The sequence below is a fragment of the Falco rusticolus genome, chromosome 5 (assembly GCF_015220075.1).
Source record: "Falco rusticolus isolate bFalRus1 chromosome 5, bFalRus1.pri, whole genome shotgun sequence".
NCBI lineage: Eukaryota > Metazoa > Chordata > Aves > Falconiformes > Falconidae > Falco > Falco rusticolus.
In genome coordinates this window covers 24312515-24339822 of record NC_051191.1, presented here as the reverse complement: position 1 = coordinate 24339822, position 27308 = coordinate 24312515, and the positions used below count along the sequence as shown (strand labels likewise).

General features: G+C 43.3%; 1 protein-coding gene across 3 annotated transcripts in view; it reads right to left on the bottom strand.

Moving 5' to 3' along the window:
- SEMA3D (semaphorin 3D) overlaps positions 1–22095 on the bottom strand; it is a 144341-nt gene extending 122246 nt beyond the window's left edge. Inside the window, exons 1-2 of one of the 3 annotated variants that reach the window (XM_037389215.1) lie at positions 22020–22082; positions 21460–21581 (exon numbers count right to left, since the gene is read on the bottom strand). The gene's annotated coding sequence lies outside the window, so the exon portion shown is untranslated. Of the gene's footprint in view, positions 1–21459; positions 21893–22019 lie in introns of those variants that run through there. The other 2 variants (XM_037389214.1, XM_037389212.1) reach the window with 2 other exon arrangements.
- Between the last annotated feature and the right edge of the window lie 5213 nt (positions 22096–27308).

The window sequence follows — 27308 nt, the reverse complement described above, 5'->3', positions numbered from 1 at the left end:
AGGCAGCCATCCTTTGGGATGCTGGTAATGAAAGCACTTGTAAGTTACTTCTCAGTGTTTCCAATGGAGGGGAGCACGGCTGCAAATCACTGAAAACTGACACATCGACATGTCTGCTAGTGCTTTATTATTGTTATTAATGAAAATGAAAACATTATTTTCTTCTGTTTTCTATACAGATATACTCTCTGTATTTGAGTAGTTAAAGAGAGGCCTGATTAGTCCTGTATGCTATGAAGGGTTATATGCCTGCCTCGCCTTGTCTTCCAAAGCACTGAAGCGTTCCCATCAGTGGCTGCGGAAGAACCAGACTAGATGATAGAATTGCCATGTCAGGTTCCAGAAATCTTCTGAAAATGTGACAGAATATTGCTGTCCTGGAGATACAAGAAATGGGAGAGGGAAATTGTCACAATCATAGACTAGAAATGAAAGGTATTAAAAATGAAAAACCTGTTTCCTCTCTCCCAAGGTTTTTTATTTACAAAACTTGTAATTCTTTTCATTTGACATATATATTTGCAAATGTAACTGAAGTAAACTGATTTTTTTTAAAAAAATTGAAAACCTATTGCTACCTTTTCATAAGACCCCATATTAGTTAAACCATCCGTGTCTAGCTTCTGATGCTACTTCTGTCGCTAGTGTCTGGGTAAAGAGCAGAGCAACTTTCTTCTGGAAAGTCCCAGGACATTTCACTTCATCTTCCACCTCCCGCTCTGGGTCTCACTCACATATTTCAGTTTCTCTCCCTGTGTGGCCATACTGGGAGCGCTCACAAGCTAAACCCACAGGAAAGAAACAGAGAGGAACAGGAACCGCACAAGAGCCTGCCCGGACAGATTGAATAATGCTCCCAATTTGTTAAGCACTAAAAGACGACCGAACTTCCCCAGTGTTACTTTTCTATCGTTCTTTTGAAATCATAACTTAATGCTTTTATTCTTTATGAACTAGTGCACTGAACATAGTAACTGAATAGTGACGCATTAGAAAAAAGTTAACATAAATATATAACAATAATAATGTAAATGTACTGACATATGCTTATAATTATTGTTACAAATGCCTTTTGGGAAGGCCATATCAAATCTTTAAAAATCCATCTTTAACCGTGGCCCAAAATTCAGGGTTCTGTTAAATACATTCAGCGTGAATCTTTCTGAGTCTCCATTTGAAGAAAGTATAGGCTTTCAAAACAGACCGAGTCTGGCCATAACACACCAGGATCAGAGACATACTTCTGCAGCAAGGGAAAGCACTTCAAACATCAGGGTGCCAGTCTGTCAGCACTTATCACTCAGTGGGTTATACTATCTCTCCTGCAGATTCTCCTTCAAAACTTATACTTCATCACACTCCTGACCTTGCTGCATGTGGTCCCTTCAGCAAAGTTCAAGTCTGTATCATGTAAGAATGGAGAGTTTATTCACCGCTTCTCATTATCATCTCAGAGCTTTGTTCATTGTAAGCCAAAAGTATTTACTCTACAGTTTTGGGGGGGTGCGTGGAGGAGGAAGGGGTGAAGGAAAGCCTAACCAAGAAAATGTTATGCTGCAAAGAAAATGAGCAAACATCCACCCGTCCATGAACAAATGGTTGTTGCTTCTGCGCCTGTTTGGAGTGCAACTTTCCATCCAAAAATGGGATGGAAACTGAGTTGGCCAGGCCATATTGCACTCCAGCTAATAAAGTGTTTCAGATCAAGAAAAACAGGCAGGACTGCATCACCCTGGCCTACATTGTACGGAGACTTTTTTTTTCCCCTTTGAAACATTCTATTTGCTGTTCAAGCCAAGACAAGAAAAGAAACATGTTTAACCTTAAGGGTCTGACTTAAGCCTACAAAATTAAATAGCCAGGGCTGAAGTGAGGCAGGTTTTACATTTCTTAAGTAGCTACCCTTTGTTCCTTCCTAAACGGTACAGTTATGGCCAGGGAAAGCATTGCAAGCTGCAAACAAACAGGCAAGAGCAGATTCAACTGCCTTTCTTTGCACTGAAATCTATGCAGGTCATGGCCACATGGTACTAAATACTCTACAAATAAAGAGCAAGTGTCAATACCTTCCCTGATGAGCTTACATCTAAGAGAACAAAACAAACAAAGGATAGGTGGAGGGAAAGCCTGTGTAATTACAGGAATATGGTACAGTCACCCCCAGCGCAGCTCTGACTTGAGCTTCCAGACCCCAAGCCTAAGTCTGCAACAATACATAACATGTGCCAGGCACTACCTGCAGATCCTGAGGCAGAATAGCGCAGCGCAGCTTCTGTCCATACAGCTGAAACCTCATTCCCTTCAAAACAAAGTGGTCTCATCGATACTGACTCCTGGGAGGCCTCCGCATCCCCCCAGCTCATGGTAAGGCAGTCTGGAAACACACTAGTAGACAAGAGTGAAAACCAGCACAGTGAACATGGCTCATCATGGGCTATTCCAGGCCAATGCTGTCTTTTGGCCTTGTTCAACTTGCAAATACAGATGTGACTCACCTGTCTCCCCTGCGGTCTGCTGGAGGGTCCCAGCACCCATAAGGGAAATGTGCCACTATTGCCACCAGCCAAGCAAGACAGGTAGTCAGTGACACAGCCAGCAAAGCATCCCATCAGGTTTTGGCACTTAAAAAATACTGTCCTTCATTGTGCAATTTCTGTGGAAAATACGAGACGTGGCAAAACCATGCCAAATATTCCAACAGTGTGAATACAGGTGTCCAAGTCAGGCTAACAGCACCATCAGAAATTAAAAAGGGAAGGAGGTTCTAGGTTTTGTGAGGGTATAGGCAGATAATTTACAGGTGAAATCTTTGAAATTTAGCTCTGGTTTTTTAAAAGGTGGTGCTAGGCTAAGACATCAGCTGGATTTTCATGATCACTGAAAATCTCTTTTCAGAAAAGCTCTGATGAACTTGGAAAAAACCAGCAAAGAGCCACTATCCACTGCAGTGCACACAAGTGTCCTCCTACAAGACCCTTCTCAGTGGCATGTTTTTAGAGCAGAAGTTCACTGACATCTCCACGGATGTTCTTAGTTCACCTTCCATGAGACACAGACCTCAAAAAAGAGAGGCAATAAAAGCCACGCAGGCAGCACTGTGACAGGGAGGCACTGCTGACCTCTGCTACTTGTCATGGTCCTCGTGCCACATGTCACCGCCTCTTCCCTTCTGCCAGAGCACCCGTTCATGGAGTCATTCTCAGCTGCAGTCAGCGTGGGCCAGTTGACTTTAAACACCTTAAGTTCAGTGTTGCTGTATTTGCTGGAAATGGCTCTGCAAGACTGAGGACAGAAGGCTCATGATGAAATGAGAGGGGAAATGGGAAATAAAACTTTTAGGATGGTAGGGTTGCAGACAAAGAAGGATATGTGATGAAGCCCTTGCTCTCTTCCACCAAATGCTCAGCAGAATGGATGAATAACTGATTGCACTTAAGAAACTAGCAAATTATTGCTAGCATCCTCTCACCATATTCAGAAGATGAGATGCCTAATTATTTTTTTTTTTAAATGAAATCAATTCATGAGAAAGAAAAACTAAAACAAATAAATAATCAGCATGGATCTTGGAAGAAAGAGTTTCAGGAAACATTTTATGGCAAAGAACAACCCTTCTGCCATCCAGCTGTTTGTTTTGTTTTAACAATTCATGAGAGTTGAGCTTCTGCAGCTTCTTTTGTTTTTCCTATTCCAAAAGCCTTGGGGATGTTTCTCTTTTAATTTTGAGCCCACTCTTGAGATGGGAATTCCTTTCCCAACATGTAAGTGTGAATAATATGAATGGAGATTGTGGAACTGCTTACCTCTTCTCTTGCTGCTCAAGTTATTTGCCTAACTCTTCCTGAGAACCATGAAAGAAACCTTTTTCTTTTCAAGGGTTTATTTGGGTCTGTGGAAACCAAGCACTCTTACTCTCCCTACATGCATTTATAAGTCTTCTGCAGAACTGAAGGACTTTGTTCAGTATAAACTCGAAAATCAGGAGCCACCAGTTAGTCTGATACAGAAAGAATCAGGGGTCTGACTTGCACTGTTCTCAGCACCTGCACCTGCAGGGGTACTGGACCTCCAAAAAGCTAACAAAAATAAATTGTACAATGCCACTGAGAAGACTCCCTCTTCCAGTCTGGGCAGGACAGCAGGAAAATGACCATCACAGCTCCAGCTAAAAAACAGAAGACTAACATCCTACAGAAAGCAGATAAATAAGGTTTGCCTTTGTTTTCCTGTATGCATACATTGTGCCTACAGACACAAATTTAGATTTAATAGGCCAAATCCAACTCTTTGAAGTTAAGGGAAATGCCTCAGTCTCTTCAGTCACATTCTCTTTGGTGTACTTGCTCATGTCATTTATGATGTGACATAAAAGCACCCAGCAAGCTGTTATACTCCCTTCAACAAACAGCCACCCAGATGCTCAACAGCCGTGACAGTGATGATCCCAAATCAAATCCTATGTTGTTTTCCTATACTAAACACCATACATTCCTGCAGCCCCATTAGTGAACAACGAGAGTAATTGGCTCCAGCAGCCACCAGCATGGAACCCCATCCTGGTCCATCATCATAGAAGCCGGTTCAGCAGCAGAGACTGGAGATGCCACCTCTGCTCCAAGTTTGCAACAGCATGTTTTTCCGAAGGCAAAGGGGAAGGGAAAACAAGAAGAAAGAAGGAAAAAAAAAAAGTGAACTAAATATTTTGGACCAGGGTTTGCTGTCAGAGATGCTGCTTTCCAAGGGTTTGCTGTCATCAATAGCCCAATGTCTGCAAAAGCAGTTAAAATGACTTAAAGAAATACTGCAGTTTCTTCATCCTAAATTTCATCATCTGAAAACGAGGTGTCAGTTCATCTAGTTCCCGTTGTCAGTCATTGGAGAGAAGCAGGCACTTCAGGGACTGATTACTCCCAGCCATTACAGACTTCTTGGATGGGAAGCCTAGTTATCTCCATCTCTGCTGATTAGACAGAGAAACTATATGACCATTTTAGTTAAAACACTTAGATCTTGCCCTTCGGAGCTCTCGACTGGGGTTACCAAACAGACATGGAGCTCCAACAGGTGGAGTCAAGGGTCAAATAGAAAAGTACTTGCATAAAGGGAGGTGGATCAGGGGTCTGAAAACAATAACTACAACCAATTTCTCTTGAAAAGCATCTGAGGATTGGTGCTGCAGGTCCAATGCTTTGCTGTCACAAGAAACAAATCCTCAGTGACCATGGACTTGTCCATTTCCACAGTCCAAAGCTGTGTCCACAGTCAGCAATCCCATTAAATCAATTGCAAGGAACAATTATCTACAACTACGCAAGAGCAAATCACCACACCTTCGTGACTCCAAGCTGAATGAGAATAGTAAGACCTCACTTCTGAGGTACATCTTTGTTTTCTATTGTATTTCTTAACTTTCTTCTGAAGAGTTTTAACTCCTGCTCTTTGCACAGAGTGTGTACTCTAGCGAGGCTCTGAGTGCAGGAGAACTTTACAACAAAGGCTATAATACAGGTGATAACAATATCCATTTCTGTTGTGTGTTGCCCTTGCACACCTCAAAAGCTGTCAGTATCGCTCAGTTAAATTGTTTTGCTTAACGTGATCCTACCTGGTGTAACAGGAACAATTGGTGCTGTGTCAAGAGAGAGGAAGCTGCTGCAAACCCCTGGGTTATTGCAACTGCTGCTGCAGCTGAAATTCAGTCTGATTGCTCCACTTCAAAATGTTTGACTGGGTTTTTTCTATAAATCTTGGAAAGCTTCCAAAATAAACCTGATAAAGTCCTGAACATCACAAAAGATGCATTCTTCCCTGTACTTGTAAATCATCTTTGGCACACTTCCCAATTTTCGTAATTACAGATTTCTCCCAAGCTCCCTGAACATTGCCCAGAGATACAAGGCTTTGTATGATCTGTCTTCTAATTCAGAAAACTGCAGCAAGCTATTGCATGAACCCCACATTAGACAGTAAAGCAATTCAATACTAAAACACTTTTTAGGTCTCTGTATGGTTTTCTTGACAGATGTTACGCTGCTGATCTATTTTTATATATCTTTTATACTGGGATAGTGTCTAGAGGCCCCAGTCAGGGGCAGGACCCCATAGCACTGCACATACTATGAAGGAGGATACAGAGCCTGTCCTTCTTGCAGCTTATAGTCTAACGATGTAATGAATGATGCTTGATGGATAATACAGTCAGAGGGAGCAAAAAGTGAGATACTTGTTAATGATAACAGCAGCAGACAGAGCACAACAGCTACTTTGCTGTATATAGGCAGTGTGGTGCTCCTGTCACTGTTGTCTGCTTTCTCCGTGTCCTTTGTGTTTTGCAACCTGCAGTGACCTGTGGACAAGCACTCGTACAGAGTCATTCTCTGTGTCTGAAGCACTGGGCACTTGGAAGCATCTTTCGCTACCCACATCAGGCATGTGGCTCAGATACAGAGGACGTAAACCAGAGGAAAGAGGTGGCCACTTACAGAGAACAACTCAAAGCCCCTGCATTAGGGTGTAAAGCAGATGATGTGAATTCACAGATTTGTAGTCACTCATGGGAAGGGTTAAGACTTTGGGGTGTTGAGTGAGCCCAGCAAGAAGCTGGTCTCAGTGCAATTCATATAATCTCTGTCTTTATTCCCTTACACGTAACAGTGCAGGCTGTGCTTATATATTTGTGTTTCTGCAGCAGGAGAGTCCTTACAGTGCTCAGGAACAGAGCGCCTAGTTCAAGTTCAAGCCCCAGCTCTCTGGGGAACCAGCAATAAGTGCATCTCCCACCTATCTCACCAAGTCTCACTCAGGTTTAAAATGGGTATTTTAGCCCTGTGGCCCAAAAGACCTCTCCAGCTCACGAATTCTTATTTCATGTCCTGATCTGAGTCAGGATTGCTCCACACCCAGATAAAAGCTCCACCACGTTTAGATCCTCTGTGCGAACCCTAAATCCCTCACTAAGTTCTTAGGACAGATCAGCTTTGATTTCCCAAAGCAACAGGTGTTAGGTCTGAAAGGTCAAGAAAAAGCAATAAACATAAACTCCCACAAGTATATTTTGCTCTTCTGAATCCACCAGATTTTGGACATTCCCACGCATAAGTCTAGCCCAGTATGATATGTAGCCACTGGCTCTGTAACCAGGTCCCTGTCCCTGAAGTGACTGATTGCTTACTCATCCCTGCCTCGTCATCAGTAGGTGAGCCAGAAGATGGGGCTGAGCGGCAAAGGGACTCTCCCCTTCCCTGCGGAGCCGGTGCCTTAGGTCAGTGACAATCATGTGGAGGGAAACCGGAGTCTGGCTGCGTGAAGATGAACTCTGGCGAGGCTGGCGGTGGGAACTACCAAAACAAGAGGGACCAAGCCTGAAAGCAGGCTTTTTCTTTGAAGGGTGCAAACCAGAAAAAAAGAGTAAACTAGTTGCAAAAAGATGTTGCTGTCCCGCTGGGTAGAAAATTAAATAGTACAAGGGAGGACTATATCACTGAGTCACGCCTCTATCAGGATAAACTAATTAAGCTCATCTTTCTTTGAAATGCAAACTTGTGCAATTGCATGGGTCAGCAGGGACCTCAGATGACAGGTCATCTCAGTCCCCCTTGTCAGTCTGTAGTTCTCAAACTCTCCTCAGATCCCCATTATCCTACAGCAGCTTTGCAGATGGACCTCTAGCAGCTCTAATAGAAGTTTTCAGAATTTTTCTAGCTGTCCATCGAATAACTTTCATTTCCATGCCTTTTTTTTTTTTCTTTAAACTCACAGGGCCCATAATCATATTTTCTCTGAGGATCAGTCATTTTCAAGGGTGTAGCTACCACCTAGAGGTAACACAGCATTTGTGACTAGCATAGGGCAGTCTTATTAAAGAGCATTAGGAGTAGATTCCCAAAAAAGTTCAGCTCCCATTTAGTTATGAAGGGCTAGATTTCCAACCATAGTGTTGGGTAACTGGGGGCGTGTGGGCCTTACTGGAGACAACATCCATCCGTAGTACATGCACCACAGCACTTTGGGGGTGCTGGCAGTCTGCACAAGGACTGCTTCACAGAAACAGGAGTGGGAGGTCTATCATGTAGTTAGCTTTTAATAAAAGACTTCCTGAGTGCGAGATATAACAGGAGGAAACGCAAGTCCTTTGAGGTGGTTTCTGTAAATCTTTTAAAAGGACGTTTCAGCAAATACACTCATTCAAGAGATTTTTCCCCCCCTTAAAATCAAGCTGAGTCGATTTTATTTGATCCTTTCATTCTTAAGATAACATTCATCTTGCCTAATTTCAGCCATCTAAAATTCAGGCGTTGTCTTGGCTCCCTCCAGAGAGGGTGGGGACAGGCACTGCCGGGGGTGAATTCAGCCCCTGTCTGGGATACTGCTGCGGAATAGGGCACATTGCCCTTGGGAGCACCTCCATCTCTGTCCTGAAAGCAGGGGAAGATTAGGTGGCCACCTTACACTATAGACAAGTGAAATAAATCCTGTCTTAATTAGTTTTTCTACTCAGTATACTTGTGCGGCTCCCGATGTAACGTCTGAACACCCACACTTTACAAATACTCGAGCTCTGTGATGACAAAGGGCAGTTTTTACCCACTTACAGACACATATAGCTGAGGCAGGTATAGACCAAGACCCAGACCTACAGAGGTATTTAGCAAGTTAATTGTCTAAATTAGGTGGTTTTCAGTCTCAGCTGACTAACACTCACTGGTGTAGACAAAGAAGTGGCAGTTGGGTGCCTTTAGGAATTTGCAGGGATCTAAGCAGAAATGACTTGCCTAAGGACATATGTCATGGAATTAACCCCAGGTCTCCTGAGCTGCTGTCCTAACCTTTGGAATGTCCTTAACACTAAGCAAATCCTCTGCTGTTTTTGGAATTAAACTTCTGAAGTATTTACAGTCATGTCATCGTCTTTGTCAAACTCAAACAAGCTATGCACACTCAAATGCTTTAATTTTTCCTCATAAATCAAATCTGACTCAAAGCCTCCCTTCCCGTTTTTACTGCTCTTATCTAAGCTCTCCTTAGATATTAACTTACCAGTAACAGAACAATGAGGCCAACATTCCAGACTGGATTTTTAGGTGTTGCTGTGATACACATGAACACCAGCATAAAATTGGATCTTTACTAAAATCAGTGAAAATATTATATTCACTTCAAGAAGCACAGTTCTACCCTAGTGTGCAGCATCCAAGCCCTCCGTATCACACTACACGGTGTCCACTGCACTGATCCTGCCTGTTGCACTTACAGAAACAATTGTCCAAGACCTTAAAATTGAAATAGCTAGGGCTTGTCAATGTGAGAGTCCAGACATAGTAAGATGTGAATTAACAGCATACTGACTGCTCTGCAATCACATCACACACAAGTGTATATTGGAAGACTTTTTAATTAGAAAGCAGCTTGCTTCACTTCAAAAGCAGCCTTAGGACATATACCCTGTGACTGGGACTGGTCATGCAGAGAGTTAGCATGAAGAAGATACCGTGCCCTGTTATTCTAGTTTAACAGCACACTGACTTCCACATGTAGACAAACCTTATCAGACCAGAGCAGGCTTCAGTACTGGGTGATACGTGTTTCCTAGAATAATCTTGGGGAGAACTGCTGAACGCTAGGCATGTCCTCATGAACCCCCCTGGGACTTGCACCTGGGTCACAATAAGGGTCAATTTATAAAATAGGCTCTATTCATTTCATCTTGTGATGATATTTTTGGGGGAAATTAACTCAGTAAGGTGAAACAGAAAAAAAGAAGTTTCTGTAGGGAGAGAGAGGTGACAGTTTCACACTATTCAAACAAATGACAAGATAAAATTCTCCTTCTGGTACTACACAAGTGCAATTCTCCCCATCTAGGACAGCAGCCTTGATCTAATCAAAAAAATACTATATCAACTTTGAATTATCACCAAAGCTTATTAATGTTTTGTTGTCAGAAACTATAAGCACAAAGTATAGAGAGCTTGTGGGAAACAAAATACCATTCATCCTTCAAGGAAGATGTTTAAATATTGTAAAAAGTTTTCCAGACTTCAGATTATTAGAGGGATATTTGATCGACTCTTGTGTTTAACAGACCACAGAAACCTTACACGGTTGCCCTTATAGTGAATCCAGTAGCTTGTTTATGTTCTAGTGTTTATTGTCCAAATAGGATTCAGTTTCTGTGGAGGTTAGGAAAACGAGATTCTGCAACATACTTTCCATTGAATTCCTTGCCCATCTTCTGAAATTGAAAAAGGTAAACCTCCTGCACCAAAATGAGAAACTTTTGCCTGAACATCCAGCTTTGGATCAAGGAAACATTTTTTTTCTGTGTCAGGGTTTCCAACCTACATCTTGTGAACCGCAAGAGGAAAACGTTACTTCAAAGTTTTGCACAAACCACAGAAACACACGCAACACCTTATCTCTGTGGGGAATGAAGAATAAGTACATAGGCAGCAAACACTGCCAAAAACTCAAATGCTTATTCTGGGACTTTCTCCCAGCTTAACAGAAAAGCAGGAGGTGGAAATGACAGCTACACAAGAAGAGACACTCATGGGACTGAGCTCACATCTTCAACTCGAGCATGTCTAAAAAGAGCTCTGAGCAATTGCTGTTGCCTCCACAGTATGGCTGGGTTTCCCTTCGGGAGTGGTGGCACACACAGGCTACGCTGAGGAAGCTTTCTGTAACATATATATTTGTAGCTCACCTCATATCCCATAAGGGGGATCTAATAAAACTAGTTGGAAAAAAGCTACTGATCTTCTAGGAGAAAACGCTGGAGACACTGACAGAGGATCCTGGATCCATCCGAACGTAATGCCCATACAGTCACAGCAGCTCTACAGAGCAAACTGTTTCCATAGCATCGGTTATTAATTCCTCCATCCTCCACCAGCACCTTTTCAACTTTAACTGCTTGTGCTCATACCTCTTCTCCCATGTGGCTCAAAGAAGAATGAAGAAAGACAGAACAATTTACAAAGGGTCGTGCTTTCCAAGCATCAAAATAGTATCTTGTTGAGAAAAGAATGCAAACAAATAGTACTGTCCTTACTGCAAGTCCTTGTGAGAATCACAACAGACCGTTGTAATCTCTGCTGATGCCTCCACCAAAGATAACACTACTTATATTCAAAGCTACTGTGCCCCAAGTTTTCTGGCCTTACATACAATTTCACTTATAAAGATGAGTGTAGCACTTTAAAGATAGCCTAATAGTTTATCTCAGAGGTGTCAGATCCCACTTTCCGTTGTGTCATGTGAATTCCTGGACGGAAAACAAAACACAATGAATCCAAACACATTCCAAAATGCTCTTCTCACATCACTTTAGTGGCATTTACCTTGTTTGCAGCAAAAGGAAGGAAGGAAAAGACAGAAAGGATGGAAAGTACTTTTTTTTTTTTTTTTTAATGCCATGCATTAGAGCAGATATTATCCTTAAAACAGGGTGATGTGATAACCAAGGATAAAAATAGAAGTAAAGCCTGTCTTTACTAAGAGAATTACTATCCATATTTCAGCACTGACCAACTGCAGAACAGCTGTGCCTGTGGTGTCGGTGGCATAAATGCTATCATAAACAAAGGCATTTTTACCATTGTCATGGAAACCTGACACAAGACCTGAAATCTGTCTGAATTATCTCCCTTTAACAGCTTAACACTCCACAGGCAAGATTGCTACTGAGTAGGGTATCCCTAGGGAGTGAGGTTTTTTCATCAGGTGGGACTGTTTCTGGGAACTGACAGGATACAGGATAACAGTGCCTGAAGTCTTTACAAAAGTACAGGAGAGAGTTAAACTGTAGGAAGGAGATGAAATTTCAGAGGAAAGAAGAGCTGGGAAGCCTGTGCCTCAAAACCACCTGGAGAACTGCTGCAGCAAAGAGGTGAGAACAGGCAATTCCAGCTAGGAGAGACCTAGCCCTTGTGCCATAGGACATGCTGGCAGCCAGCACAGGCCCAGCACAATGGAAAAAACAGGGATAAACCATGCAGAATCTCACCTTGGATGTTAAACCGAATATGACAATTTCATTCTGCTTTGAGGTGTTTTTCTCTTGCTTTGAAACCAGATGTTTGGGATTAAGAGAGGCAAACTCCCTGCACTGTGTGCTGCACGTACCTCTTGCTCTGCTGTCAGGCTGTGAAAAGGTACAGAAATTGGCACTGGAGCTTTCAGCACTGTTTTAGTCTAGTCTAGTCTAGTCTAGTCTATTTTATTCATCCTTATGCATCAATGTACAACAGCAAAAAATTGAGAAGAAAAAAACCCAACTATTCCATCACTATAAAAGATAAAGCACAATAATTCATCTGTCACCAAGTAGCCAGGATTTGATTTTAAGCACAGTCGAAGAAATCAAAGTCTGTGCTGTGAATCTCATAATAGTGCCTGTGTTGCCATTTAGGAAAGCAATGAGCTGTACCAAAGTAACAGAAAGCAAAGGACGCAGGACCTTCAGGCTCGTGCAGACAGCATAATAATTTATCTGCATTTAAAAGTGTAAATCTCTTTAGAAAAATAAAACAGAACAGTGACAAAAAAAAACCACCCAAGATATATGAGTTTTCAGAGGGATACTGTACGAATATCAGTCTACCAATTCCCCTCTCATATATTTTATTTTACTCAATCTTCAGCCTAAGCTAGTCTATCTATAATGATTTTATCTAAAGGTGAAAATCTTCCCACGTGAAACCCCCTTAATTTCACTGAAAGGTGCATGGGTTGTCAGGGTGTTATTTTGTGAAAGATATTTTCCATAGATTCATTTGTTACTTTTTTCAAGCTGAGGCAACTTTATGAGATAATATATGTCTGCTTTTTGTAGATGTCACTAGAGGACTATAAACACCGAGTCGTAACTCCAGAACAAATCTGTACACTGCAAACAGTATTACCCAGGACACTCATCTTAAATAGACAGACAGCACAGAGCAGCAGAGGTAAATGTCCCTTTTCTTCTAGAAAGGGGACCTAAAAGTCCCTTAAGCCTGAGCAATGTTAGTAACTCTCTTAAAGGCATCAGTTGTCTCACATTTTCCTCAATTGGATGGGACTGACATTCCAAAAATTGCATCCGGCCAGCTTCTCCTTAAAGCATTTAAAACTCTGAGTTCAGTGTACAAAATAATAAATTGAGTCTTAAAACAAACACCTTGGATTTCATCAGGTCTGAGGAAACCTCAGTCCTGACAGCATTATACATTGTAGAAGACATCAGATCAACAGGCCACAATGATTCAGGCAGTAGTTACATAAAGCATCCCTGTCTACTAAAATTGTTTTAGCCAAAAAGATTAACAGACTTATGACCCTAACTGCCTCCTCAACCAACCAGGTTCAGCATTAAAGACCAGTGTAAAACCTGTCTTCTGCTGCTACCTGGCTTTGCATGTAGCCAAACCCACCTAACCACACACCCCCCGCGGCACCTGGGCCATTGGGTGCACACACAGCAAAGTCACAACTATCCCAAACTGCTGAGTGCCTGTGGGGTTCCAAACCAGGCATTGCTCTGCCCACCTCTGCCCACAGCCAGAGTGAGCTCCAAGCATGCCCATTTCTCCCACAGACCCAAATCAGCAGATCCAACTCTCCCAAAACCTTTCATCCAGGAGCCCCAAGGTTGGCGCACTCCTTCAGGAACAGGTAGGACTGGACTCCTGACGATCAGTTCAATAGCATAGTTCCATATCAAATAAGAAATATTAACACCAATACCAAAACCCCCAGCCAGAGCAATCTTGTCCCTGAGGGTGATGCCCTGACCACACCAAGTCACAGCCCCTTTCTGTGGGGCCTGGGGCAGCAGAGCCCTGGCAGCAGAGTGGGACGATGCTGGCTGAGGAAGCCATGCTCCTGAGCACCAGCCACTCCACCGCCCAGGCACGCGCTGGAAAAGCTGCCCTTCCATGTCACCAGCAAAAGCAGGCACCTGAACCCCTGAAATATAGGCTAGAGATATTTTTTTTTTCTAATTTATTTTAATTTTTGTTTTATTTTAAATTTTGACACAAGGAAAAGACTGACCCTGCAGAGATGCCTGTCTGCTGGGAGGGCTCATGGCTTGAGGGTCCCAAATTAATTTAGGTGCTTAAATCTGCAGCTCAGAGCCTCAGCTGTAGAGTACTCCTCCTAACTTTCTGTCAGCTGGTTTACACAGCCTTTCCTCATGACCTGGGGCTTTTGGCCATCCCACCACAACCACCCTGTCAGCCCAGAAGAAGTGATAGCACTTGCTCAGTACTTCAGCCTCTAACTTCTCTCTACAACTCTTCTCCCCAAATGCTTTCAGTGCATACTGCTAGCTTAAATCTCTGCTTTCCTTTTTCTAGAGACACTCATTTCTTCTGAAGATGTAGGACTATCCTTAGCTGTTACAAATCACTTCGCTAATTTCAGTTACGTGTCTCTAATTTACCCAAACCAACCACACACCTTGTTATACTGTGATATTTTTTGGATCAACTGGTGTGTGCTACCGTCATTGCCACGGGGGCTGTCCACTTGCTCAGTGCAGCAGTGTCACCTACAAGCTGAAGCACAAGTTTGCCTCTCAGCCCGAGTCCATCACGTTAACGGGGCATGTACAGCGGCTTGTCCTAAAGTAAAACCCACCCATCTGTGGATGGTTTTGCTGTTGTTAAAATGATCAGTATAAAACCCCTCACCCAGGACTACTTTTGGAAAATCTCAGTCAGGAAGTGTGCTTTATTAACTTAGAACTCTGAAGCAAAGACAAGCAGATTTAAAGATCTGTAGACAAAAAAACTCCTTACAAAAAAAAAAAAAAAGGGGTGTGTGTGTTACATTTTGGCTTTAAGAAAAGGATAGTGGTAATAAAGATATCTGCTTTTATTAACTCACTCTTTATGCTTGGATTTCTGGTCATTTCAAATGACCTGTTTCTACAAATTAATGACTTACAATATTTTGCTCTTAAATAGCAAACTGGATGACACCATCTGTCTCAATATTAATGTGCTGAGACACACGAAGATCGGGCAAAACTAGGTATGCCTGCTCCCTAAATGAATAAGACCTGAATTATGTCTTCTCTTTCTTGGTAAGTTTGTGTTTCTGCATACTATTTCTAGCAGATTTTTTTTCTTTCTTTTGGAGATGGGAGTTCTGCTCCAGTTGAAACACAAAGGCTTAGTCTCTGACTCAAAGTATTACATGGCTGAACGGATCCAAGAATTCCAGATTTGTTCATGTGGAGACTTTGTGCCTCTAGAAAATCCTCTAACTTCCTTATAAAATACCTCCCCAGAATAAAGTGGATTCTTTGAAGATGCATTTTTCAGAAAGTAATCTGTTAAACTAAGGAGGTCACAGGAACCAAAAGTCAGGTTAATTCAATGTAATTAATTTATTGAGGCATTAGGCCAAATTTGCTATTTATCTTTCACAATAGGGGATCCCATAATGCCACTACAAATTCAACTTTGCCCTGATGCTTATGTTATTCAACAACAGAAAAAACAGGCTGAGACCTCTGTTTATTCTAAGAAATAAAGCTGGGTTTGTTACTTGTCTTCCTGAGGAAGCCACATCTCTCAGTCATCTGTGCTTGCTGACTCTTGCCTGACGCTATGGTTGAAAGTGGATTTTAGCTTTTTGTTTAATCAGATACATCACAAATGTCAACACAAGAGGACCTTCATTTCTGACTGGGACCTCCCGATGCTACTGCAGTATAGTTGGTAAATTAATAAGAACTTATCTGAATGAGAAAAGGTCCACTGCCTGTAACTATAGAAACAGAAGCAATAAATCATGACTATCCATATCTTATGCATTCTTCCTACTAGAAACAAAGATTTTAAGAAATATGGAAGACAGTCACAAATAGATTTGCACCTGTGTCTCCTCTGATTTCTATTAAGCAGCAGCGGACCTTTGGAGATGTAATATTGATCACCCTGTTAGTAGGACATACTGTAGTAGCTCTGAAGATTTATTTATGTCCTTAATAAAGGTTTTCAGGCACTTGCTTAAAAAAGAGAATAAATTGTGAAATTATGTAAATGATAGGTACTTTACATGCCAATAGAACGTATCTTTCAGAGGTCAGAGAATGGATATAGGAATGTTACATCTTGCAAAGGTACAGATTGTGAAGAAAGTCAGAAAAGTAGCACAGAGAACCTTACAGTCAAGGCTGGTTCTTTTTGTGATTCTTGGAGAAAAGTTTCTTGGAGAAAAGAGACTTGCAACAGTCTATCACTCCTTGTCATCGCCCTTCATTTTATTTCCCTCTCTCAAAGTGTAGCTGTTTAGCTCTTTTGATACTAAGGTTGTTCTGAACAGTTTTCCTTTATTACACTGTTCTAAAGCCTTTTAGTATAAGTCTTCATAAAACCTCACATATGTGCATTATAAAATTACAGGGAATAAGTTCCATATGAAAAATACATCATATTTTTTCTTACTATTTTTTAGCAGAGATTGTGACATTAAGCATGAGAGCAACAGACATTGTTTCAATTCTTCATTGTGGAAGTGGGGGGGGGGGGGGAGATCAACTTTTTTCTTTTGGTTGAGAAAGAATTTTTTACATACTCCCTCTTTGCAGGCTCTCCCTTGCAAAACCAAAAAAGGATTTTAGGCGGACAAAAAATAACCACAATTATATGGAGTGTGTCATTGATAAATTCCAGGGGAATATAACAAGCTAGGTAGGCACATACCATTAGACCTAGCTGTTCAAAATGTTAAAATTCTAGCCAAGATTGAACTGGAATATTTGGCCACATCAGCCCTCAGGACTGCACTTAACTTTTAACAGACTTAATCTCACTCTACATTTAGACTTTAGGAAAGTACTTCTTTCACGAGAGCATTTCACACAGCAGTCTACCTTTAAACATGGGCTTAAGTCCCTTGAAGTCACTAAGTACAGGCAGCCTGAGAACAGGCGCAACTCTTTCATTTCACGACAGCCTTAAGTTTGTATAATTTTCAGTTAATCCTAGGTTTTCTCTTTCCAGTGCATTTAGTCCTGAGCTATGCTGACACAAGATGAGCTCATACTCAGGGCTGCAGCATCTTCAGGATTTTTAGAAGGCGACATTCCAGGAAAACCGGTAACTTCTCTCCTCCCCATCCCCTTGGAAAAAAATAAACAGGAAAGTAACAACAACCCAGCATGTTGCTGGAGTATGCTCAGATGTTACAGAAATTTTAGCCTCTCCTCTTCTGCATGGCATCAGCTTCCTGCAAGTCTCCTGATTCACTGACCAAGTAGATTGGCAAAAGTTTAATTATGGCTATTTATTTTACTTTTATACTGACCACATTAACAGCAAAAGCTGACACGACTCTTCTTTCTGTTTATCATAACCCAGAAAGAAAAATATGCAAAGACGTATAGAAAGGATGCATGTTACTGAAAGCTGAGTACTACATACAGTGTGAAATTCATGCAGTGCAGAAGGTCCTCACTAGTTACAGGTCTCCATGTGCATATAAGTTCTAGAGCATTAATTTTTCTTTAGCCATATATATCTTGAACCCGTTAGGATTCATCCTGCAAATTAAGGTTGCAAATAGATGTCTCTAACATACTGTGCTTAGTCCAGCCAGTGAAGTTATTAGGTAAACTGTTAGGTACCAGCAGAGCTCTGAACCTTAATCACATTTTCCAGTTATGTTGTGGGGAAGTGCGATGATTTAGTTAAGGCCGGTATAATATTCTAGGCTTAAATACCACACTCATCACTCTGATAGTCAAATTGAGTCAATGATTCAACCCAGATGGGAATCCAGGTTCTTCTTGGCTTACTGTTATCTGTTCTGCCCATTAGTCTATAGGGCTTCCATAAATTATTTTGCAGTTCCTGTTAAAAGAAAATAAATCCACATGATGCTGAATACTGCCTCCCAGCTGTAATGCAAACTGGAATTTTGGACCACAGCACTGCTCCCTGACTCATCCTGGATCCCCTCCATGTGACGCTGGATCCATCTAAGCTGGGGAGAGTGGAATAAAAGGGCTGCTCTTTTTTTTAATCCCCTCCCTCCCTTTTTTTTTATCACCCACTGTCAAATAACATGTGGTTGTTCATGCAGCATGTCTCTAGGATGTGAAAAATAACAATACCAGAGTGGGGCCTTTCTGAATACACAAGGGTAGGAAGGAGAAGATAAAAGGACTAAAGATTTATACAGGGATAATTTAAGCACTGACTCATTGCCACTGCTAAGTTTATAAAATACATAAAACCCAGACAGAAACATTGGGGCGGGGGGGGGGGGGGGGGGCGGGGCGGGGGGAGATTGTGTTAAGAAGTACAACAGAGGTGCAGCATTATAAAAAAGATAAAAATAGCACACCCATGGAGCCACAATTTGCTTCACACATCATTTAAACATAGCCACTATGCTTCAGATCTCATGGGCATGGCTTTACTACGAGATCCTCTGTCGCTTGTTTGCAGTTGGAGAAAATCCAGCAAGCAAGGAAAACAAACACATCACACGTTCACTGCGCCTATTTGATTTAGCGACACTTAGCATGCACCTTTGGCATTTGCCATGGGTTAAAAAGACAATGGGCCAAATATAGCTCCGGCTATCCCGCAGGCTGCCTTGCCAGGAAAGCGTGGTGGGAAAGCCTGCTTAACCAGCACTGAAGGATTCCCTCATCTAGGAAACCTCAAAGAGTGTAGAGGTGGCTCAGTGGCCAATTCCAGCACCAGGGGTTTTAGCCAAAGAAATGCGGGCATGTGCTGGGAATTCAGCTGATTCCCAGCTGATGAATCAGCCTCCCCGGAGCCACAGGTAACTGGTACGTCTACATTGCAGTGGTGCATAGCGAAGAGACACCTGAGATTACAGCTTCTGCATTTTTAACTGCAAAAGGAGTGAGAGAAAAAGCAGAACAGGGATTCAAAAAGACTCCAGGAATGCCTCATTATTTTGACCACCCTAAGCTGACAGCATGCTCACAGAATGGCTCTGAATGATTAGGACCTTCTGCAAATTAACACTGTAAAGATCCTGATTGTGTGGGACATTTGCACATACACTTGTTCCATGATATACATGGAAAGAGTTGCTGAGTATATCACTTCTGCTAGGACCAAAGTAGGGACAGGTTTTGTTGGGAGTATTTCATTCTTTGGCTTCACTTTTTAATATCGTGGTGTTAATACCTTGATTTACTTAATTATCATTATTTAATCTCTGAGCAATAGTGATGCAGTATACTCAAACACTTTAAAAGGCTCTTTCCCAATGAACAACACCTATTTCCATTTAATAATCTAGCTTAATTAAAAGTTGTTTTTTTTCTTCCTACAGCCTTGTTTCATTTAATTCCATTGCAAAATCCCAGTAGAATTTCAAGGGTGCAGTATAATTTGCATAACGAACGCAGTGGTATCTACAGTGAAAACATTACCTCTCAGAATAACAAAAAAACCCAAAGAAAAGCAAAACAAACAGTAACAACAACAAAAAAAAGTAGAGTGAGATCAGAGCTATTACAGTGTTTTGGAAGGCTGGCTGATGGCATAACCTGCAGCTGGAGAGAAGCAGGTGGAGGCTGGTACTTAGGAGTGGGGTCCAAAAGAGGTCTCACTCCTCAGGGGGGGTGTCTGACAGCAGCTACCCACCAAGCCAAAGCTAAGGGCAGAAATACAAATGGAAATTAGATCTTTCTGAGCTTTAGTCATCTTACTCAGCACTACTGGAAGGCAATTGTCTCTTCCTGGTATTATTGTCCTGAAAGCATCTTATACCAGCTCTTGTAACTGCAGCCATTCCTGTGTTCTGAGGCTCGGCAGAGGTTACGGGTGAAGCTGCTATTTCCATTTCTGGTTAAAGTACTCCATGGGCAGAGCCCACATACTGGCTGTGGGAGACTTTGGCTCAAAATGCTTCTGCCTGGTTTGGAGCACATCTCACTGTGCTTCAGCACTGCACCTAACGGGGAGTCTGCTCTGTTGCCAGTACCCTGAGAAACCCTGTTGGATTGATCCAGTGGTAAGAAGAGGGAAAGCAAATTTAGTTCCTGGATCTCAGGCTAGTCTGGATGTCCAAGCCAAAATAAAGTTCAAACAAAAGTGAAGCCAGGCTGCTCAGCCTGATCAAGGCTAAAATGCTTCTATTTATGAAGCATCCCAGAGCAAGACTTGCCTTGGAAACTAAGAAAAAGGGGTGTGACACCTGTAGAATTTGGGCACCTCTGTTTGACAGTAGGTTTACAATTATGGATTAAAATACCCCAATTCCTCTTTAGAAAGCTATCTAGACACCCAGCTTTTACAGATTTCATAAAGACCTCAGCCCTTACATACCTTGCAGGAGATGATAAGCAGTGCTTTTCAGGATCAGGCCCTTAATAAGCTAAACGAACTGATTAAAAGGCAAAAGTGAAAACCACATCAACTATACTAATGAGGGTTGGATAAACAGTACTAAAAATTGTGCTATATAGCATTGAAGAGAGACTTGTTCCTTAGGTTTGCAGCTAAGTAGTGAAAAAGAAGTGACACGCTAGAATTCTTGCAGAAGTTCTTGCTGCATCTTCCTGGCCTCTGTCACGTTTGGCTGCTGCTTTCCCAGCAAAGTGCCCCCACTTACGGCCAGGCTGCCCCATTGATCTCTATTGTTCTTGGACAAGGTTTCCCACTCAATATCAAAGCGAAGCTTGTCCTGAGGGATCATAGGTGGCTGCGGAGCCCCGTCAGCGCAGTCACCGGTTACCTAACGCACTCAGGAATGCTTCCCTTCCAGAAGCAACTTTCAGTTTGCCTGTTCCCTGCCAGGCGAGGAGCTTCGCCACCCTCTGTGTCACAGCACAAGGCAAAGCAGAGGCTGTCAGTGCGACCGGTCGAGTAAGCCCATTGCAGCGAGCACCCCAGGCCAGCCGGCTGCTCCGCAGCTCCCGGTGACGGGCACGCTCAGCAGAGCCGTGCCCGGGGCCGTGCTGGGGGGCTGTGGCAGGGAAGGGATTTGCCTACCGCTCCGGGTGCAGTCCCGCTGATGAGCAGGGCTGGTGGTGCCCACGCCGCCCTTGCCATCGCCCTGAGCCACCCTCTCCAAGCAGAAGCCGGGGTTGAGAGAACGAGCCCCCCTCCCCTCCGCTCCCACCTCCGCAGCCTTTAACCCTCCTCTTCCCAAAATTGCCCCCCGCCCCCGCTCCGACCCCCCGACCCCCCCCCCTCCGCCGCGCTCCCGGGGTACAGCCCAGGGCTCTTCCCCCGGCACCGCGGTTTGCCACCTCCCCGGTGCCAGCGAGGCAGGTGGCCCGGGGACCTCTGCCAGGTGCCACCCGCCCCGCGGTAGCCCCGGCGGCCGGCGGGACAGGGGGGAGCGGAGGCTCCGGGATAAGCAGAGGGGACCGCATGCACTTTTCCATCCACATCCCCCAACCCCCCGCTCCTTCCATCCCTTCTCCGCGGAAAAAAAGCGCTCCAGCGCCCGGCGGGAGCTGGCTGGTACCTGCCGGGGGCCGGAGCGGCGGCGGGGTGCGGGCTGGGGTCACTGCGGGGCCGGGGGCTGGGTTCTTGGAGGCGTTGCGAGCGAAGCCGGCTCCTCCCCAGCGGCGGAGGGTCTCGGTCCTTCTGTGCGGAGTGTCAGACTTTCCCCTGGTTTCCCTTCCTCCATCCCCGCCACCCCTTTCCACTCCCTCGCACGCAGATGCACACCCCCTCCAGCAAATGGGCTGCTTCGCGGTGCGTGTGCGTGTGCGGCAGCCAGCTCCGGCACACCCCCCCTGCGCGCCCCCGGGGCGCTCACGGCCCCGCCGAGCACCAGCTGCCCGAAAAGCAGCGCAGGGCACGCACAGACAGGCGGTGGCAGCCAGGTGCCCTCCGTGCTGCCACCAGGCACCGAAGGACCCCCCGGGCTTGTGGGTTTCCCACTGGAGCGCAGCCCTTCCCCGCGCCGCCGCGCCACACGCCCAGGAGCTCGCACCGGGGCATCCCCACCTAATATTGCCATCACCACACGCAGGTGCCGGCCCAGATCATAAGATCTAAAGCAGCCTCAGGTCCACTCACATTTTTCCAGCGACACATTCCCACTGGAGTGGAACTGCAAGTCACTGGCTGGTAGACTGGGAGTGAAAAAAAACCAACACACACACACCCCTCAAAAAAAAAAAAAACAAACCACCAAACACCAAGCCAGCTCCCCACGCTTACTGATAAGGTCAAAACAGCTGGGCAGTGACTGAGAGCCAGGGCTTGGTGCGCATTCAAGGGTAGCCCACGTGCAAAATTGTAGCTACCAGGGATATATCTGCCTTTGCATTTGTTTGTTTTGCCTGTGGAATGTGCTACCTCGGTGGTTCTCCAGCTTTCGCATGCTGCAGACCACTTCCTAAGAGAGAATTTCTTTCCTGGACCAACCCACTCCCACACCAAACCCTTCTCTCCAGCATATTTCCTTCTGTGGCTGCCCAAGGAAGAGCCTTTCTGCCCACAGGCTGAGAGCCATTGAACGCATGGCACAGATAATATCAGGCACTTCCAGACAAGACACACTGGGGTTCTTTCAAATGCTGTGTTTCCCTAGTGAAGGGTTCAGATTGAAAGTCTTCAGCTGGCAACTCAGTTGCAGAACAGACCCCGACTGTTGCTGCCGTGAAATAACAGCAGAACCAAAGAAGCCCAGAGAAATATATTGGAGTTTCCACCATGTTCATCCTCACCAACCACTCACACAGAAGTCGGATGGGTGGTCTGGTCGTACAGGACAGGATTTAAGTATGGGCGGGTTTTTTTTAAGATCACCAGAAGGCAGCTTTACACTTTTTAACTGGGTTTTTAAAACAGTTTCTTACTACGGTACCACCACTAACATTGTATTTATAAACTCTGCACACACAGATATGTAGACTGTACTCGTCTACATTCCCCCCAAAATAAATGGAGGACTTTGAAGACAGGCTGTTTCACAGTTGCCATTGACTTCTTCTGTTAAAGATTTTCAAAAAGGGATTTTATACCTGGTTTTCCACATTCATTACATTATCATTAACAAAACTTCCCATTGCCTTAATCCCTGGATGGCACTGTTCCATAACAATATCATTGTGATTGGTAGGATAGAGATTAGAGCCCAGTTTGTGTTTTATAAATTCCTGTGGAGTGTCTCTTGCACTTTACCTTATTCTCAGGTACTGAACATCACATGCACTCTGCCTTCTGCACCAGAAGATCAGCAAAGAGAAAATGTGGAGCAGGTTGTTGGAAGAAAAGTCCCTGTTGCGTTTTTAAGCACTCATTAGCACTACAGAATTAGGCTTTGAGGTACTCTGAAAACATGCAACCTGCTAAAAAGTAAACATGCTGAAAAGCCCTGCTTGCTTCATGTACTGGAGATATTTCAAACTCCTAAGAAAAAGAAATCAGCACGAATGTCCCCTTTTCTCATCTGTGGAACCAGTCTGCAGTCTCTGTTAAATGTAAAAGGAATAGTTTTGGAAATGGTTATATTTTAGTAGCCACTTTTTCTTCTTGCAAATCATGCGAACATATTTTTTTTGTGTGTGTGTGGAATAAATAGCAGAAGACTCATCCGCGAAGAATTATAAAAAGGAATTTGTGAAATAATTATGCCCATCATTTATTGACGTGGAAGAAACCAAGAAAAAAGACGCCCTCTTGTGGCTCTTTGCTGAATGAAAACTGCTGAAGTTCATCAAATTTCTGTGCAGACAGCCCAGAACGAGCATGCCTTTTCATTCCTTGTTACTAAGGCTGTAAAACAAGGTTGCACAAGGTCATACCATGGACACAGGCTGAGGAGAAATTCTCCATCTGCATAGTATCATTTCAAATGATCCATTGATGCATTCTTTGGCACTGTATTTTAAACTACTGTTCAGAAAATCTCAGAGCAGGTAAATACATCTTTACTGGGAAAGTAATTTTACCTTTCTCAGTGTCTGCATTAATGCTACCTCTTTGAGTGACCTTTTTAGCCAGGACTGCATTTGCCTCTTATGGGGTGTTCAAAATGTTATAGGAATTTCTTCCAAATTTCCAGATATTGTTTAAAGCTTTAATAGGAAGAGAAAGGTTCCTTTCAATACTATGAAGATATGATAATTGTAGTGATGGTGATGATGATATTATTTTTCCTGCAGAAAGGACACTGACTGTTGGGTGGAAGAATTATTCAACAGGTTCTTATAAACATGAATTCGAAAAGTTGGGTGGTTTCTCCCTTTTTTTTCTTTTATAGCTAATCTGAGGCTCCCCTAAGACCAAATTCCACACCCAGTGCCCTGGGCAACCGTTCACATTTCCTGAAAGGCTGAGTGGTTCATAAAAGAGAAAAAACAACATTAGATATCTGCATTTTTCTTTTCTCATCAAACAATAATACAAGCATGAATTAAATTACGTAATAGATCTTTAGCAAATTCTTAAAATTAGGCAGAGGGGTGAGCTGGTTTTGTTACTTTCTATTTTCTGCTTGCTCATAACTCTGAACGCTGTCCGGATACTATAATGCCAAGCTGGCATATTTCAGGCAAAACTGTTCTCATCTGAAGTAAATTGTCAAAGCAGATTGATGGCATCTTTAGCAAAGGCTGCAGGAGAAACATGAAACGTCAGCATGCTGCCATGCTGTAGGCATTTATCTTTATGATAAGCACTATTATTCCTTCTAGAAGTAGTGGCAGAAGCACCTGCAGCACTATACAGTGCAATGGTGTGGCTTAAATCTCTGAAGGAGAAAGACTGTTTTCCAAACATAAGGCTAAGTTGTGCCTGGAGAATCCCTTCCAATGGAATGGCTTTGAATTTGGTGTCTTTGAGGTCCTTCATGAGAAGATCCTCTAACTCATGTCCAACTCTGAAAATTCACAGAGGAACATCCCACTCTCTATTGACAAGACCAAGAAATTGGGTATTGACTTACAAGCCTGGATGGCCTGGCAGTGCTTATTCCCAGCCACTAATTGCTCCCCTTGCTTCCAGCAACAGACATGAAAGTGTCAAATGTGGAGCAACTTCTGCACCTGGCACGTTCAATAAAGCCACTGAAGCAGAGGACTGATGTACCTTCATCTGCTGGATTGCCAGTGCAGGCACTGCTGCTTGTGCAGTTCAGTTCCTCATCCAAAAGTAGGGAAGCCTTTCTAAGGGTGGGGAGGGAGCGATCAGCCGGGGGCAGAAATCATCTCAACCAGTCAACCTCAAGTGCCTGTATTCGTGACTTGGCCACAAAATTTGCCTCCTGGGGGAGGCTTGGGTCACTGAGTCCCTTCAGTTACTGTGCAGGCGTATTGGCAGGTTGGGTCCCACACTGGCAGTACAGTCAAATTCAGGCACTAACACTGTCCAAGAACCTGGATCAATATTCTCTGAATACAGCAGGTGTATTTCCACTGACAATAACAGGTCCTGCACTGATGGATGGGCGACTATATAAAGGACAGAAGAACGTATACAGATACATATATGTCACAGAGCTACTAAAAGTCAGTCCAGCAGTAGGTAAAGGTTCTTTTTCTGGACTCTCCATGCAGCTCAGGTTTTTACCATGTCTGAAGGGGAATAACCAGCGATTGCCCATCACCCTGTGCTGATGCAGGTAGGCTGACCTTTGGGGGTCTCCAGAGCAAGACGAGGGACTCTGCTCATCCCTTTTATCACCAGTTTGGGAAGAGGAGAATCTCTTTTACTCCAGTGTTGGTAATACTGGTTGGTGCGCACCATAGTGCACACTGATTTCATGTCTTCTCCCACCCCAGCAAACCTTAAGGCAGGGTCAGGTTCTGCTGCTTTCTTTATGATATAGCTTGGGCAGAGTCTTGACATTGCAGCTGTAATCTGATTTATTCATAAGAGTATTTCTCAAATAGCTTTTTAGTTTGTGTTGGGTTGGGTTTTTTGTTTGGGTTTTTTCTTTACAATAAATACATGCAGGTCATCAGAGAGAACCAGGCATCTGTATAGCATCCTTATTCCCACTGCACCCTGTGCTTGAGGAACATAAAGTTGCAAACACAAAGATTGCAAACCCTTACTAACAGTTCCTGTAAGCCCTTTAGTTTTATTTTTTTACCTGAACATCCCAGGTTCTACCTGATCTAAAGCATTGAGAACAAGCAGCAAGCAGAGCAGCAAGAGAAGGTCAAGGCTCCTTCAGTCTACCCATTCGTGAAGAAGCTCAGTGTGTGTGCACTGAAGGTTGCATTAGGAGAAATCCTACTGGGAGTTAGAGTGCATGGAGGAAAGCATTTCTAGCCCCTGCGGCTCACAAATAAGGGCAGATTTCACTTCATTCATTGCTAAAAGATGGAAAACATAAGCTATTTCCACTGAGTTGATGTTCCAGAAAAAAATAAAAAAAATACAAAGGGAAACCTTTATGAAACGTGCAGAGAAAAGTCTAAAATATTGCTTAAAAGGGGATGAAACCTTCCTTAGAAGTATTAGGTGAAAGTAAAATATCCATCTTTGTCTTGCTGCCAAATTCCTGGCAAATTATCAAAACTTAATCATAAAGGATCTGATCCTGAATTACTGAACATGTTTAAACTCCATTGGAGTTCACAGTGTTTGCCTTTCTTCAGCACATCACAGGGTTAGGTGCAGATTATGCAGCGTCACATCCTGGGCACCTTCTTGTCACCACTGAGTCCCCGTCATCTCAAGACTTGCACCTACAATTTCCACCGACTTTAGTTCAAGCTTTGGTGCACAGTGGGGGTGGGATCTGGCCCAAATATCTTGTGAATTATAAACATTTTTGTCTACAGGCCATTGTTGGGACATGAATTCAGTCTTTACTAAATAAGCAGTGTGACAAGGAAAAATTTGTTGAATTTCCACGTATGTTCTGGATAAGAAAAGAAAGCAATCTTTGAGACCCCACAGTTCTATGTATTTTCTGAGTCAAACAGGGAATTAATTTCCATGAAAAATTATCTGAGGCTCATTTTCCTGCTTTGTAAAAATTACAGTTCTATATTTCTAAGGAAGGGCATTTCTGCCTCCTGTTTCTACTTCCAGTGAAACCAGTGGTTGAACTAATTGGTTTAAGGCGTTATCCTGCTCCCACTGAATGGCAATGACTGCTGCCATTTGTTAGCTTCAGCAGCAAGCTGGGGAGGGTGAGAATAAAATCAGCTCTGAGCTGTACCCAAAGAACTCCGGTTCCTCTCAGCAGTCGCTGTAGCAATAATAAACCCCCCCTCATTTTAATGAGTGCTATTACAAGAAAAGGTTTCATGTATTTTGTTATCTAGGAACACAGGATATCTAGTTCTGTTTATCCTTAGCATAACAAATCTTTGTGAATGCCTGAAAGTCACTTTTTTCTAGTGA